At 40.0% G+C, this 17,650-nt stretch overlaps 1 protein-coding gene across 4 annotated transcripts in view; it reads left to right on the top strand.

Moving 5' to 3' along the window:
* The window catches only part of LOC146761228 (uncharacterized), a 415,444-nt gene that overhangs the window by 345,560 nt on the left and 52,234 nt on the right, over positions 1-17,650 (top strand). The window contains exons 12-21 of one of the 4 annotated variants that reach the window (XM_085540934.1): positions 2,465-2,581; positions 3,313-3,477; positions 3,595-3,672; positions 3,962-4,013; positions 7,608-7,686; positions 8,510-9,038; positions 9,435-9,818; positions 12,732-12,946; positions 13,267-13,440; positions 13,628-13,729. The gene's annotated coding sequence lies outside the window, so the exon portion shown is untranslated. Of the gene's footprint in view, positions 1-2,464; positions 2,582-3,312; positions 3,478-3,594; positions 3,673-3,961; positions 4,014-4,038; positions 7,687-8,509; positions 9,039-9,434; positions 9,819-12,731; positions 12,947-13,266; positions 13,441-13,627; positions 13,730-17,650 lie in introns of those variants that run through there. The other 3 variants (XR_014943761.1, XR_014943763.1, XR_014943762.1) reach the window with 3 other exon arrangements.

Below are 17,650 nucleotides of genomic sequence, written 5' to 3'. Positions count from 1 at the left end.
AAACATCAGGTCTTGGAAACCTGAGTCACAACTACTTTAAACATCAGGTCTTGGAAACCTGAAGATCCAGAGATAGGTAGGCTGGCACTCTTTTTTTCTCATTGGATCAGTGATACCTTCTGTTGGCAGCACAAAGCTTGCTCTGTAGTCCATGCATCAGGCAGCAAAGAGCCCAGCAAAGTGTGGTGCTGCTGGCCAGCATGGCACCATGGGCACAAAGAGCATATGCAACATTCCTCATCTTGGGCAGGAGGGTGCTAGTGCAGCACTGAGCCCAAGCTTGTGGGGTCCCCCAAGCACCTTTTGGCTCCATGCTCAAGGAATGGTGTGCAGGAGCCACGCCAGGGAAGCTCAGAGGAGGAGCTGTGGCTGGAATCATAGAAATCACAGCTAGGCACAAGCAAAGCACTTAACTGACCAAATTTGGATCATCACCAACTGCTTCCATTTAATGAGACCCTCTGGAAAGCAAGGCCATACGCTATAAACTTCCGAAAGGGGGAGCAGAATGCCTAGCTCGGTGATTAACCAACTAGAATAATCAGTTGTATATGAGGCACTTTGGGAGATAGCTGTTATTCACTCACAGAAAGAGCGAGGTGTCATTTTGGTTTTTTAGGATTGTAAGTTTCTAACTATTTTTTGTCTCTCCTTGCCAGTGTAACGGTTTGAATGTTAATTTAATTTTGCAGAATATCATTTATGTAAATGTAATTAGAAGGGAAACGTGATCGGGAGATGCACAGCACCAAAGAAAATTTATTACTCCGAGGGGTATTGCTCTAATCATTCAACTGCAATATTGAGTTTCCCCAGATTTAATCTAAAAGCAATAAATTACAAAAGGCTAATGTCCTGCCCAACAAAAAGCTGTCATGAACCCAAGTTTCTGTGGGGAAAAAATTCAACTTCATTTCAGCAACAGGCTCTCCTCGTTTACACATTCCTTTTATGATTCCAGGCAAGTCAAAGTAAAATGAATACAAATGTGAGAGTTCGAACACTTTCCCTGAATATGTATGTGTGTCTGTTGGTGATTGTAATAATCAGTAAGGCAAAACATTGGGACTTCTCTATCTCTGGCAGAATTAGGAACATGGCCCTACAAAAATACAACTGCAAATTCTTCTCCCCACCTTAGCATGACCCTGTGATTTAAGGGAAGGCAAACTGGAGTCTGATTAATTCCAGTGTCCATATGAAAGTCTGTTGCTAATGTACTGCAGTTTTTGTTCTCTTGCTGACAAAATGGATGAGCAGAAACTCTCTTTTCTTTTGCCTGAGTGCCTGAGCCTGTAACTTGTGCACTACATGGAAACCCTGGTCTGTGCCAGGTAGTTGCCCTGTTGATGATGTTGGCCTGCATTTATTAAAGGAGAGCTTTTGGAAATTGGAATGAAAAACAAATAGGCAGATATACTGGATGGTGTGATTATTTCTTCTTGAAGCCCTAGCATGAGTTTATTGGGCAGTTCTGCTGTTCAAGGAGCATCTCTCCTCTTGAAAAACCTGCCTTGAAATTTCAACAGCAAATAAACAACAGCTAGGCAAAATAGGAACTGTGAAATGCCTGCTGAATGTGTATGCTAAAACACTGTTAAGTGTTGAGGTTTTGTGGTGCAATTTAGAATGAAGGCTGATGCCAACATTACGCTTCTCTAAGAAGGGGAGTAATTAGTACAGGAAATAGGTTTCTTATGTTCTATTTAGCCAAATTCATCTCTGGTTTAGCTCTGCCGTTGCCTGGATTACATTTGTCCTTATTTCCCAGTGTTCCTCTGCATAATTCTTTCTTATGTGACCTTTAATTTACTGTGATTGTCTTTTATTTTAGGTGAGAACCGTAGTTCCTCTGTCAGTTTGTTAGTATCAATTATGCTGTAAGTAAGCCCGGGTTTCTTGGCTCGCAAGAGGAAACCCATCAGATTTGCAACAAGTTTTTACAAATTGCAAATTGGCAGGTTTACAGATTCCCACAGCTGTGCACAGGACAAGGGGAGGAGTGCAGGGTTACAGAGAGGAAGGCATGGAGAAACAAGACTGTGGGAGGACTCAGGGATAATGCAAGGAGCAGAAGAGATGTTGGTGTTAGGGAGCGGGGGCTAAGCCTACAGATTACTCATGTGCCATGAAGAAAGAACCTTTCTTATAGGCCTGCTTCCTCGTGGCAGCTTTTGATGTGTGGGGTACTACTAGCGTAAAGCCTCTTTGGCTGTAGTTCTTCACCCATAGGTGCATAGGGAGGTGCAGATGTATGCGGCAGTATGTGAGACAAAGTGCTATGGGTACGCTTAATCACCAGTGAGCATGTACAGCTCCAGTCACCTTATCCTCAATCAAATAGCTAAGCACAGCTCAGATCGTGACAACCTGAGTGTTTCATGGCTTTTTGCAGGTACATCTGTAGAGAACACCAAAAATCATTATTATTTTCTTTCTTTTTTCTTTTGCATAATGCATGAAGGGGAATCTTACATCATGGAAAACACATCCTGCTCCGGGTGGAGAGCACTGTTGTAAAATTCCTTCAGATGCACACAGGAACACGTGGAGATTTTATTAGTCGAAGAAGTCTTCCAAGGTTGTCATCGTTTATTGGAATTCCTGTGTTATTCATTTCAGTGAGGTTTATAATTATAACTGGTAATTACTGAGAATCCACTAAACAATTCCATAGGAATTCCACTGTGATCTGACATTAATTAACAACCAATTATAAATTTTAGTATAACTTATAAAAAAAACCACCAGTGTCTGAATTCCTTCTTTCAGCTACAATGAAATGTTAGAAGGAAATCTGCATGTGTAAGCTGGGACCATGTTACAGATTGATCAGCATCACTGCGTGTTACGGCTCTGTTTCCATAATGCAGCTGCAACGTGGATAGGCAGCTTCAGTTTACAGAGGATGTGAAAGAATTTTTGTCCTCATCTTTGTCATAAGAGGCATTTGACTCACAGGGTTTCAACATTCTGTCATGTCGACAAGTGTGCACACTTCAAGCTTAGATTTTATCTGGCTTGTTGTGTAAATAAGTCTGATGTGAAGTATCACTTGTATGCCCGATGCAAGCTCTCTCTGGCTTGAAAGTATGAGAATAGAGAAGACGTGTTAGCAAGTTAAGTGTATGAACACAGTTCTGGCACCGTTTGGTCTTGCAATAAAGATCTGCTATCATGGAATTTGTATATTCCCCCCCCATCTGCCAGGTGGAATGCTATGTAGGGAGATGTGGGTAATAAAATACCTGGTTCATGTGGATAATCAATACTAAGTCTCTTTCCTTTTTTCTTCCTTTCTTTTTCCTTTAGTTTCATTTTGGCCTGTTTGGACAGCTCAGCTCTGTAATCATCACTAAGATTTTTACGAAGGTAAGGAGAGTGGGATAATACCAAAATGCATTACATGCAAAGCCATGTAGAGAACAGGAGGCATTAAAGAAAACGAGATTCTTTTCGTGTGGATGGAATCACGAGGTAAGTTTGCAAAGCCTTGCCCCACAGATTAATTTCCAGTATCTCCATTAAGCCTAATGAAAATCACATGTGTGTTTCTGATTGTTTCTTAGCATGTTTTCCCTTGCCTCTTTGCAGTTTCTCCCTGGGATCTTCCACTGCTCCTTTGATCAGACCTCACCCTGAAATGTGCCAACAGATCTGGTCCAAGTCAGAGTAAGTAACAGAGTGAAGTGTGGTCCTTTTAGCCACCTCCACGCCTGGCTTTCAGTATAAAACATCACTGGTGTGAATGCAAAGTAATTCAAGAGAATTATAATGTGACCTGTTTTGTTGCCTGTACTAGAGCTACTTGCTACTCTAAACCAAGTATGTCTGCTGTTGCAAGCGACCCTTCTCACAGATTTTATAGACATGGTTGTGTGGCTGATACGAGCTCCGGGGCTCATCACTGTGTTGATTTGTAGGGCCAAATGTGATTTGTTTTGTTGTGTTTTTCTTCCAGAAAAGTACTCTGCTCTTCGTGCTGAGATTGCACTTGTCCTTTGTGATGGAAGGTCCGTTTGGGACCTGCTGCTGATTGCTCATGTGAATCTACTGTTCTTGCAGTCTTTACTGTTTCTCTGAGTTGGTGTAGGTGTGCGGGTGTACCGCATTTCTCCTTCTGTTGTAGTTCTATGGCACTGTTATGGTTTGTGCTGGCACTGATCAGTTGGAGCAGTCCTCTTACTTGCAACTCTTACTTTGGAATCCACCGACAGCCTTGACAGATAGTCCCGCATGATGCTTTTTTGTTCGTGTGAGCATATCCTCATATAAAATAGATGTAATTGCAGCTGGGAAACACCTGTAAAAATCTCATTCTGTAATGTTGCATCTAATTTGTTATCAGGGCATCTCTGAACAGCTTTGGCAGTTAGCTAGAGATGTGTCACTGACAGCAAACAACAAAACGTAGCCCTGACATTAGGAAATATTATAAACTTACTAGATAAGATCAGCTTCAACAGTGAATCAATCTAGCCCTATTGGACCCAGAGAGTATACAAGAACTAAACTTGTTGCATTTCCTTGTAAGTACTCCTAAAAGGGATTAAGTTTTTAAGATTTGGCTACATCCATTTCAGATACTAATTTGCTTTTTTGGTTCTCTGCCCGAATAAGTTTTAATGGAATTTGGAGAGCAGCTGGACACTAAAACTTTAGGAGATGGAGCGTCAAAGCAGGGCTTGTAGTAACCAACATCCTGTCAGCATATCCAAGTGTTCTATATTTAACTTACTGTTAAAATGATGTTTTGTTATTTTTGTCTACCTTCAGCAAAAAAGTTTGGGTTCTGTAAGATTAGAGAACAAGGCAAATTCAGTTAAGGCTATAAAATTTATCTTGTTGCTTTCTTTTTTTGCTTGCTGTTGATCTTATGGCAGCTGTAAGGGCAAATGGGAAAGATAGGTATTATATTTCAAAGGCAAAGTTATGAAAGTCTAAACTGCATCCGAAGTATATTTTACAACTAATAATGAGAACTGGATGAAGAGTGTTTAAAAAAATATGAACCTGCCTCAACTACATTGGTTCAGAAATAACGAATCTAATGCAGTTTTCCAAAGAATAATTGATATTATATAATCATAACTGGCAGTTTATGTCATGAAAGTGACACTTGACACTTTGCTGCTAACCAGTTTAACATCATCAATTAAAACATCACTTGTGTAATGACATTTTAGTAACCGGCTTAATACCATAAATTATGACATCACCTTCTTTTATGGCATCAGGGTTGAATGAAAGGCTTTCTTTAGAAAAAGAGAAAGGGGGGAAAAAAGGAAGAAACCTTAGTATTGCCTCTCATTTTGTGCTTATAAAAGGTGTGCGTGTTCTAGATTTCTGGTCACTCTTTAGAGAGGATCTGAGAGCTGAGAAGCTGCAGTCCACTGTGAAATAAACATTTTAAAAGAGGGTGCTTTGGGTTAGCATAGACAGCCTCCCAGTAGATAATAGTTTCCTTTGCATAATGCTGATGGAAATCATCCAGGAAGTATGGGTGTACTTGTGGAACCCGATGAACTCGATTACAGTGCAGTAATATTTACTGAGATTTGGTGTGAAAGTTCAAGTTTGCATCATTACCTACAAGTGGGTGTTCTTTTTCTTCGTTGTCAATGTCTTTTAGATTATCCTTTGTATTTCATTCCTCACCGAATGGTCAAATTTTGGTGCTAGATATTTTACATCTCAGAGCCTTGTTGGCACTGGATTTTGTTATGACTGCTGGTGATCTGAGCTTTGGGTTGGCAAATGGCTCCATCTATTTGTACCGATTTAGCCTTGTAGAAACAACTACAAGCTGGATGTGAATTGAGTTTGGAGTATTCTCAATTAAAGAAAGATATCTATGAATGAGTATACTTGTAGGATTAACTGCGGGGAACCAAATATTCTCAATATATCGTATTCTTTCAGAGCCAGCTTTCTAAAGGCACATAGCAATCAAGTTCCTTCTCTTCCTACTGAGGTCATTAAAAACGTCAGTGACCATAGGCACAAGTGAAACGAGTCACAATCAAGCATTTTCAAAGTATTTGTGTTGCTTTTTTTTTCCTTTTGAAACAGTCATTGACATATTAAGCTGTGCTGAACTCCACTGGGACTGCAGCACAGGGTGATGTCTGGTGCATGTTCTATGCAGAAAATTAACTTTGTACATGCAGAAAGTCCCTGTGAATTCATGTGATTCTCCCATGGCTTGCATTCATATCAGGTCCTTCATTTGTGAAGTAGGAAATGGGGAGTCAAATTTGTATTTAAAACAACCGAGCAACTGTTGCATATTTATCAGGAGATAAGCATTTTCATGAGTAATGTACAGGCTGATTTCCTTTACTAATTCCCAGTCTGTAAATCAAGGCTATGACAAATGAGTGCCACATGCCATCTGGGCAACTGTTCTGTCCTCAGTGAAGTGCCCAGTGTTCAAGAGATGCCCTAAATCTGGTGTGTCAATATGTACGATAATACTTTTGTAGACAAAACTTTAAGCAAATCCCTGTAAATTGCCAATGCGGATCTTAGTGGTCTCTCGAGGATGCTGTGATTTACCTGCTCTCTTTTCTCAACGTTTTTTTGGAAGTTTTTTTTTTTCCTCCATGAATATTTATGTCAATGCCTCATTTGCTGACTGAATTTCCACTCTGCTGGAATTATGCTTCCCCATAGTGCACCCAGGAAAGGTGAGCTGTTAGAGGTGAGGAAAAGAGATTCCATGACCTTTAGGAAATAGCAAGTGGCACTAGATAAAATGTACTTTGTGATGGGTTACTTATGAATCGGTTGGACATAATTACCAAAAAATTATTATCTCTCTGAAACAATTAACTTCGGGTAGATCAGACTCCAAATCTCCAGAAACTCTGAACTTTCACAAATGGGCTTTGCCCACTGCCACTCTTAGGCAATGAGTAACTCTTAAAATAGGCATAGGTGATAGGTAACATGTATTTCTAGTTATGAGTATGGACTTATTTACTGCTGGCACTTCTTTTAAAGTGACTTGTAAATGTAAAGGTGCTAGATTCAGTGCTTAAGAATGTGTTTCCTTGGTGATAAAGCTTTCACTAAGCATGTTATCTATATATTCTCTCTTACATGCAGACAAGAGATGATTCACACTGTGTGTTATAGGTCTTGTGCCTTAAAATTGAGTCCTCCATTGACTTATGGCTGAGAAACATAGAAATCAAATCCACAGATGGTTCTTCTTAAAAGTGAAGTTTTGGCAAAAGCAATGAAAGCCATAATGCATTACAAAAGTGTGCATTTTTTAAAGTTGTTTCACTTCCTATTTTCTCTCTATGAAAATCCCTGAATTTAGGAGGGCTCTTGTTTTTCATCTTGCAGTTTCAGCAGAACATGGCCTTTATTTAGCATGCCCTGCTACCGTCTATTAAACGCAAAGAGGATGTTAGCTCAGAGGGGTACGCAGATTAAATAATAAATGCTCAGACTGAAAACTCTCTGGCACAACATAGCAATTTTTCTAACGATGAAGTAGTTGTGGTCAGAAATCTCTTCAGTAGAGAAATAGAAACAGTTTGGGAAAAGTTTAGGTGGGATAGAAAGACTCATTACAAACATCCTTGTCCTAACAGAGAATTGCACTGACGTTGGAGTGAGAAGTTGGTACTGTAGAAGCCAAGTTTTACCATTCTTCCCAACTAACCTTCATTGGTAAGTAAAATAAGGCAGAGTTGGCCCATTGTGTGCCTGTGGGCATCTAACTCGTGTTTATGCTTTCTTCTGGCCTTCTGTAGAAGGATGCTCTTGCTATTCGTCAGTTCTAACACTTAAGGGCTGGGAGGTGGTGATAATGCAGAATAGGTAGATGTACAAGATGCAAAGTGAAGGCAGGCCGGCTACCAGTGAGACCATACTGATGACAAAAAGTAGTCATCCTAGCGCACGTTACACACGAGGGTTCAAGAACTATAAATGGCAAAAGGTTATGTGCATTAATTGCATCATAAAGTAGAGGGGCCCCAACGGAGGTCTGGTCTCAGCTGTGCAGTGTCTGGGACAAACAATTAATGAGAGATCTTACAATCTCATTAGGCAGGGCAGAAGCAGAGAGTATTAATCTCCTGTTCTCCGTGTTTGAGACTTGAGTTCAAATACGCCTACCGTTTGCACAAACAATCCATAGAGCAGAGAGGAATGGATTTGCCTTTTCCCCAGACCCACTTGCAATTTCAGGGGCTGGCTTTTCTTCCCCTTCTTTTTCCACCAGCATGAGCTCTGCAGCACTCCTCATTGTGCAGGATTCATCAAAGACTTGTTTAGATTTGCTTTTCATCTCTAAATGTCAATTCTGTTCTTAAAGTTTACAGTTTTGAAAGCTGCTGTGTCATATGATAAAATGTGGGCTGTTCTATTCCCAGTGATTTTCTCAGTTTTTGAGCATTCCATCACTCCCTGCTCTCCTTGCACATACAAAACTGTCCCAAAACATATTAAACTCTGCTTTTTATTTTTTTAATGGTATTTTTTTCTTCAGGATCATGTCAAGTTGTACAGTGTATCTAAAGCAGAATGGAGAGGGACTTCCTGGCTGTGCAGGTTGCAGAACTTCTTGTTGGCCGCTTACTTAAGAGAAATGAGCTGGATGCTGACCTCTGCGCAAGCTGTAGCCCAGATCATAAAAACTTATTTGGAAGAAAAATGAGACTTTTGGAGAAACCTTAGAGGTGGAGCATAGGGTTGCCTCACCATAGACCAACCCTGTAGAAACCAGAATGGCACTTACCAGGTCGCTTTATGCACTCTCTGCCTCATGAATGCAGGTCTTGTAAGGCTCATCTGGAGAAATCTGTTTGTTGCTAGGTGAGCATTAATGGAAATACAAGGAGCCTGGATGAATGTGAGGCTCCAAGCAGACTAATGCCCTACTGATGGCTCAATATGAGGCCAGAAGAAAGGAAGAAGATACAATGCCTTCCACAGCTCACATTACTGCTTTTGGATTTGGTGCCACTCTTGATTTGGCTTTGTGATGGCTTTTGCTGGAGCAGGTGCCTAGATCCCAGGTTTGGCATTGTTCTGTCTCGTACGGTTTTCTTCTAATGTGTCTTTGAAAATGTCAGTGAATGGAAGAGGTGCCATTTTGTCAGTAGTGAAGGCAGCAGAAGGATTTTCTCCCCCATCTCTTGGTTGGCTTTGAAATTCTCATTTAATGGCGACATAAGATTCTTACTCCTATCACCCAGTCTGTCTATTCTGCTTAAATATACCACCTCCAAACATAATGAGCATGATAAGAAGAGTGTATTATTTTTCTTTTTAAACCAAGTCAAAAGAAAACAAAAACGAAACCTCAAACCAGCAGTATAGTTAGCATGGAGAAATGTTGACCTTACTACTTAATTTGTTTTTCCTTTATTTTTTTTCTTCCTATTCCCCTTTGTTTTTCTCCACATCTCCAGGATACATAAACTCACTGTCACTTCCAGAGCTCTTCCTAGCTATGCAGCTGCCATTCAATGAATGCACAGTAAAATTCCTGTGACTGCCCATTCCTTTATGCTCAGATAAGTATTAGGCCAGGATCCTTAAATGTGATTTGCTCGCCTTGACTTTACCCATTTTACATAAACAGCTTTGCAATTTTACAGGAAAGAATACGAACCAAACCAGCTGCCCTCTAGCCTGGAAAATCCTCATTGAACATCTCCGTTGGAAAATTCCTGCATCAGGACAGTTAAATATAAGGAGATTTGAACAACACTGGTTTTACCGAGGCTTTGGGTGGACAGTGTATTTCCTCGAGAGCGGTATCCTTAGTGAAAACTGATGGAAAATGGAGTGAGGTAAAAAAAATAGTATTTTTTTTATACAATCCTTGTGTGTGTGTATATATATATATATATATATGTACAAATGTACATGTGTGTATATATATATATGTATATATGTACTAAGTATAAATATACTTACTGAGTGATACTGCTAATAAGAAATAAAAAGACTTTATAGCTTCCCGTGAGATGTTAAGATGGAACACTCTCGTAAGAGCAAGGAAATGAGTTTGAAGGGGGCAGGTTCTACCTCATTTTGCTGACCATGTTGAAGAAGGGGCAGGAATTAAAGCATACATTATTGTCTATACTTACTTTCAGCTTTGCTGGTGTTGCCATCTTTATCATCAGGTACAAAACTGCTATGATTATGAGATAAATAAGTATTTTTTTAGGAATATTTTTTCCCCTCCATGTTGAAACATTTTAGATGAACAAAATAATGAGGGAAAAAAAAAACACCCAAGGTTGTGGGGTGAGTTTAGTTTAATTTAGTTGTTTTTTCTCTTTTTCCCAATCGTGTATTTCACAGTCACTGTTGCCAGTTCTAGCTTTTACTGACAGTAGAGCTGTTTAGTAAATGCCTTTAATTTCTTTCCCAGTGAGAGTCAGTCATCTTCCAACCAAAATTCTCCTTACAACCATGGTGTGTTAGTTCATAGCTAATATATCTCTTCCTTTGTGCCTGGTTATGAGGTAGGGATAATGAACTACTTATGCTTAAGACTGTGATATGTTTTTAAGCTTCTTATTCTCCATTCTTCAGACCCACTGAAAGTATCTTACAAGAGCACTAGAAATTGCACCATGCTGCAGAGAACAGGGATAGATATAGATGCACAGGTGATGCAAAAACATAACCATACCCCTGACATGTGGCTTTGTTAGGATCACTGTGAACATCAGCCTTGACTTTAAAGTATGTTGTTGCTTTGGCACTGGTGGTGTGATAAACCAGAGAACATTTTGTCATTTTGTTTTATAAATACCCATAGGAATTGCATGGCTTCTCATTGGTGTGCATATCAACCCTTCGCTAAATACAACAATGTTAACCTAATGGGTACATCACTTAAAATAAGTTAAGTGTCCTGGTTAATAAAGCTTTGCATGAATTCTATCTCATTCAGGCAGTTTCAGCAAAAAGCATAACAAGTAGCCAAGCTGGGATAAAAATGTTTTTGTTTCACTACTTTCTTCCTTATAACATCCTTCACATGTTATAACAGTATTTTAGTCTTTAGAAGAATATCTAACAACACGATTGTCTCAACACCAGGCATGATCCCAGTGGAAATTAAAATTGCATGCATTTTCTCATCACTCTTTATTTAACAACCGGGAGACTTTTAATATTTGAAACTCAGCAAGAAAATTGTCTTGAAACACAGAGATTCCTTTGGGGTAATTTCACTTTTGTTTTCTATGAACTCTAGCTGAGCATATTATTTTTACTGTAATATAGATCCACGAATCGTATAATGATTAACAGGGCTTTCTGTATGTGCTTCTCAGCTAACATATAAGGAAAAATAACAAAGAACATTCTGATAACGTCATTCGAGTTAGCTAGCTTTACTAATAAAGATGCCCTGTTTCACTTTCCCTCACAGTTTCTTTTAAGCACCTTTTCAGTGGCTGTGTGAGTAGATGTACAAAGTCACTGTCTGTAGGCAGTATAGTTGTGGCGCTTCTTGAATATTCACAACATCAGGCAAAAGAGGGTGAAATAATAAACAGAACTCTGCTGTGAGTATTTGATGGCTGGAACAAGTGAAGGCAGAAAAAATACTTTAGATTCTAACATCAACTAAGATTACAGCATCCTATCCAGAGCTTTGTTTGGTGGAAAGAGCAAAAGTTGTTTCTATGAACAGAAGACGTCAGAGAAAAATATACAGACTTCTACTTTGTTTACATGGAGAATCTTTGAGAAGCTTTTGCACTGTTATTTCCCCAGCTCGCTGTAGGCTAAGACAGCAGAGTATGGCTGACAAGAAGTAGGACACTATCCTTGCTGTAATGTCAGTAAGGATTGTGTATTTTTATATAAATAAGTGTACACTTGGACATTGATTTTTCTTTCTTTTCTTTTTCTTGTGTTTTTTTTTTTGTTGTTGTTTGTTTGTTTGTTTGTTTGTTTTTTCCCCTGTAAGAAGGCATTTTGGTACGTCCAAAGAATTTTGCCTTAATGGGACTTGGTAATGCAGTTGGCTTGGCTCAGAGCAGTAGTATCCAGAAACTGATGGCTGGCTGGTATTCTGCAAAAATAACAGTAAAATTGGCTCTGTCAAGTGGTTGTAGAAAACTGTCAGTTTGGTAGGGTTGATTTATCAGCTGATTTCCATTAGAACCATTTTGGTTTTGCCTATAATCAACACTCAGCATGTTAGCATGGCACCATGGCTATTGCATAGCAGCTTCCTTTATTCATTATAGTTTAGATCTGTTCTGCAGATTGAAGACTCAGAAGTCAGTAAGTACCTTTCAGAAAACTCCATTCTCATTCAGAGAGTGTGGTTATCATACTCCTTTGCTTTGGGCTTTGTTGCTTGTTTTCATGTTTCTAACAGAGTAACATCAACACTCCTTTCATACTGCATACACTCTTGATGTTTCCATCTTCAGCATTTCTGAAACCTGCCAGTCCCCACCAGGAATTTGGGGCTCTTCCCTCAAGTGTTTCTACCAAAGTCAAAGCAGCAATACCCAAGGTCATTCTTTGTGCACGACTTTATACTGGGACTGAGATTAGCGCAACAGGTTCAAACCCAATCTGCTTATCATCTGTGATTTTACTCTGAAATTTATGCTCAGATACATTTATCTTCAATTTTTCACTCTTATTTTAACCCTTTCCAGTGAATCTGAATGACAAAATCTTTTTCTCTCACTGAATCTCTTGGTTTTTGTTTGTTTTTTAAGCTGATTGCCCAACAAAGGAATGAATGCGTCAGGCCTCCAGGTTGTTTCTGAAATCAGGTGTTAGATCTGCCTTTCTGGGATGAAATCACTGAGACCAGAGAGAGAAGGTGCTTCATGTGCTTTTCTTCCTGTTAATACTGTGAAATGCACAGTATTTGCCACTGAAATGGAGTCTGATGAAGAATGTTCCGGCATGGCACAGTATGTACTTGTGGGTAAGTCTGTAAGAAGTGAGGTTACTGAAGACATCTATTCGCACACAGTTCTGCCAGTTGCATGCAGACCTCAGGAAGCTTCATGGTCCAAATGGACATGGGATACTTGTGGAATATGTGGGTAGCCAACAGCAATGTGGCGTTAAAGGAAATCCACAGTGCTTTGCAAAAACTCATCAAAACATCAGTTTGCTATCAGAATTCCTAAAAAGCCAGAAGCCTGTTGCTCCGTGGTTGGATTTTTTGTTGGTTTTTTTTGTTGTTGTTTGGGTTTTGTTTGTTTTGGTGTTGTTTGTTTCTTTTTTCATTCCTCCTTGTAGTTTCCAAAAATCCAGGAAAGGTTTTACAGCTATCAAGATTAATGTGGACACTTTTTCCGGTCCAAAATCCAGGATGCAGATCTGAAATACAGATGTCATGGTTCGCTCTCCTAGAGATTTCACCCCAGAAGCCCTCACCTGCCATCTCTAAAAGGAGCACATCCTGGGAATGCTGTAGGTTATTTCTGTTAAAAGACCATTTCCAATATGAAACCTTTTGATGTCTTGAAGGGTTTTTGTAGCTTCTTGTCATGCTAATTGCGTGTGTGCTGGAGAAGAAAATTTATGCCAAGAGAACCTGATAAAAAAGGGCTTAATGAGGAAAAAATACAGGAGATTGATATCTGTTGTCTTCCTTCAGGGCTCTCCAGGTATCTCAGGGAAGTGATCCCAGCAGAATACTAAGAATTCAGCATCCTGACAGTGGGTGGAAAGACTGTTTCTGAAAAGAGAAGGCTTGCAGGTAAGCTCAGGGCAGGCCCTTACTGCCACTGGAATCTTTTTGCCAAGAGCAGGAGCGTTGAAGTTGTTGTCAGAGTTACCTGCATGCAAGTCAGGTGTGTCGTGATGTTTTGAACAAGTTATTGTCAAAGGCTTCTGTCAAGCCTTGTGCTGTTCAGCCCACATACTCATATGTTCAAGATGAGCCTTTGGAGAAAGTTACTGCTGCAGTTTTTCGAGGCAATGGGCTCTTAGCCAGTAGCTGATTTTGCATTATAAACCTTGATAATTGAGTTAAATGGGTTGAGGCTAGGGTTGTCTTTCTGCACGGCCTTGCACAGAAGACACTAACCTATGATCTGGTTATTGTGTGCACTGTGGTGTTGTGGAAGGGCAGATATCCATGCTAGAATTTAACTTCATTTCCCACTGAAAAGCCCTGTCATCGCCTTGTCCAGGCACTGGAAAGATTTTGGTTTGTGTCAGTCATGAGTGGCTCTTTGGATAGTGCACAACTCTTGTCAGGTTATTCACTAAAGCTAACAGTCATTTCTCTTTGCAGATCTCCGTAGTTACCCTTTTAAATGTTGCACCTCACATCATCACAGCCTTTCAACCCTATTGAAATAATTGTGATTATTTCCTAAAGTCTGTTTCTCCTATATTACCATGACTGATACAAATGTATTACGGGATTTCCCTTATTTATTCCAGCCAGAACATCAGTTCTTTAGGAACAAACAGGTAATCTTATTGATAGAAGCTGTTGGTCTGGAGGAGGCAATTTATTTCTTATTGTCTTTGGTATTTTAACACGGGCAATTAACCCTAATTCCAAATTCTCTTGTGAGATTTTTGTCTTCTGGGCAAGAAAATCTCTTGCCCCCCCCCTTCCCCCTTTTCCCAAACAATCTTCTGCTGTGCGGAATGTATAGGTGATATCCCTTTCAGAAATTACATCCGTAATATATCACATGTATTGTCATTATGATGTATTAATGTAATGCATCATCAGAGAGCTGTCAGACTGAAGATTTATTACTCCAAAATAAGTTATGGTAAGACACTGGGGAATGAGTTGACAGAATTTTTGTTTGTTTTTCTAAATTAAGAACTTTCAGAGTAAGTTTAAATATATTTTACCTGTGTGAAGTAAGTAGGGGTGGGAGGGTCACAAAAAGGAGGACCTGAATCAGAGTCACAGAATGACCCGGATTGGAAGGGACCTCAAGGATCATGAAGCTCCAACCCCCCTGCCTGGCAGTGCCACCAGACTTCCATGTTTACTAGCTCAGGTTGCCCATGGCCCCATCCAACCTGGCCTTGAACACCTACAGGAACGGGGCATCCACAACCTCCCTGGGCAGCCTGTTTCCAGCACCTCGCCACTCTCCTAGTGAAGAACTTCCCCCTCACATCCAACCTAAATCTTCCCTCTTTCAACTTAAAACCATTTCCCCTTGTCCTGCTATTATCAGCCCTTTCAAGAGTTTACTCCCTACCTGATTATAGGTTCCCTTCAGGTACTGAAAGGCTGCAATGAGGTCACCCTGCAGCCTTCTTTTCTCCAGGCTAAACAAGCCCAGCTCCCTCAGCCTGTCTTCATAGGGAAGGTGCTCCAGACCCATGATCATCTTCGTGGCCCTCCTTTGGACCCCAGAAGGACTCTGGAGGCCTGATAAGAATAAGCATTTAATGTTTTCTTCCCTGAGATAGTTTCCAGGAAGTATAGTGTGCAAAGTCTAAGTGTACAGCTTAGAAGAGAGCTACATGAGGCAGTCAAATTCATTTTAATCAACCCAAAGAGGACTTTATTGATTTTTCCCTTTAAGGAAAACAGTGTCACCAAAGCATAAATCCTTGGGCTAAAAAAGACCCTTTGGACTAAAACGGTTCCAAAAATACTACATTATGCTCTGCACTTTGGCCAGGTGCGTTCAGTGGACTTACAAACCCGCTTCAGATCCAGTGAAGTCAGTGAGAGTTTTTCATTAGATGTGCACAGACTTTGGATCAGGCTCCTTTGCTGCATCATGTGGTGAAGCCATGAAACTTGGCACATTTATAGCATTATAACATAAAGCCATCTGTGTACAAGCACAAACTTTTCCTTACTGCCAAAGTGCTTAATGTAATTACAATCAGGCTTGTTTCTTCTCCACTCGCTTCGTCCATATGCTGAGATATATGCAAACTTGAACTGGTAAAGAATCCCACAGCATCTGAGTGTGCGTGCTGCTTACAGCAGTATACATTGCTAACCTTGTAAATCTTATGCCCTTCTCCATTTCAAGGAACACACACACAGTTACAGGCTGTCTTATGAGGAAACAGTCTGGCAGCAGAAGAATACCAAACAGTTCAGACAGGGTTCCTTTTCTTCCTAACTATGCAAGACACCTGAATTAGGAGCTCAGTTGCCCTTATTCCTGATGGGTAGTTAGGAGTGTCCCAGGGGGTGGGTGCCCGCAATAGGAATTGCCTTCAGGAGGTATCTTTCACACATTGCTGGCTAGAGAGCAAGCAAAGCACTGTTGTATACCTTGTTCTCCATCTGAAGGAGATTACATTAAATTCTCAGGCTGTCCCAGTCCATAAGCAGCTGCAAAGTAGCTCTTTTATCACGCGGTTCACTCTGTGTTGACTTCAAATAATTCTAGTTGCAATAATATTCTGCAGCTTTTACTACGTTGCTTGCATTTTGTGTATCATGATATTTGCATGCAATTTCTTTAATTCAGAATATAGTCTTGGTCAGTGGAAGTTAAATACCAAAGTTGCTCACAGGTTAATGAGCGCTCTGTTCCTGCTGCTGACTGACCCTATGGCCCATAGGCATGTAGTTGACATTATCAGTGGAGGTGTGGTGTATTTGAAATGGATGTTAACAATAAAAAGAAACATATGCAGTGGATGCATTTGAAGGAGGAGGGAATAAGACTGCAGAAGAAAACTAGTAGAAAGCAGAAGGTGGTCATGCCAAAAAAGATCTACATTTTCTCTTTCTGAAGAACAGCAGTGATAAGCTGTTTAATTTTGGCCAATCTTATAAAGACACTTCCATTAATTGCCTAAAATGCAGGTATGAAATGAGTGTCAAGGTTATCCAAATTGCCTCCACCTAAAATGTGTTGTAAACTGTGCTGCTATCAGTCTAGGAAAAACCTCTCCTCCTCCGTAAGGTTCAGGACAGTTTAATAATATATGATCACATGGATAGATTGACTCAAGCCATGTCTATATATATTTTTTAAAGATATTATCTGAAATGGGTAATGAAGTTGCTTATTAAGCACCTGTACTTTGCAGATGACAAATGACACACAAAGCTTTACTGGCTATCCCAAAGGCTGAGTAGATACATGCTCATGGTTTTAAAATGGACTACTGTCTGTAGGTATTATAGTGCCATCTCAAATAGAGCAGAGATTTGCTTTTCTTAACTGGGATGTATGAAGGGTGTGATATTTTTTTTGTTAAAAGTAGTCAAAAAAGTTCTTAGTATGTTGTATTTGTTGTGATAACTGATGTGTTTAGCAGAAGATGGACCTGATTTTCTAAAGCATCAGGTAGGTGGGCTTGTAGGGTCAGCACATGAAGGATGGGAGCTTAGGGGAGATTTGGGGTTAAGATCAATAGTCTGATGGCAGTAACTTATTTGCTAATGGCACAATGCTAAAAGAAAGAACTTCTGACTCAGCTGCAAGTGTTAATGGGCAAAGAAGTCTCGGAGTTGAATGTATCTGGTGGAGGTTGTCATAGGTTCTACAAATTGGAAGTCTAAGCACTTGAGTTATGTAGTTATGAGGTCTTTGCCCAAGCTCCTGTCCGCTCTCTATTTCTCAGTAGGGCTTTGCTTAAATTTAGTATCTGTGGTGGTTCAGACAGTCGTAGGTCAGCGAGTCTGAAAGGAGATAAAGTGTCTTGGAAAGACCATATGAAA

This window comes from Coturnix japonica, chromosome 3, assembly GCF_054131305.1.
Source record: "Coturnix japonica strain WE chromosome 3, WE-NBRP24, whole genome shotgun sequence".
NCBI lineage: Eukaryota > Metazoa > Chordata > Aves > Galliformes > Phasianidae > Coturnix > Coturnix japonica.
This window is presented reverse-complemented; position numbering and strand designations above follow the sequence as displayed.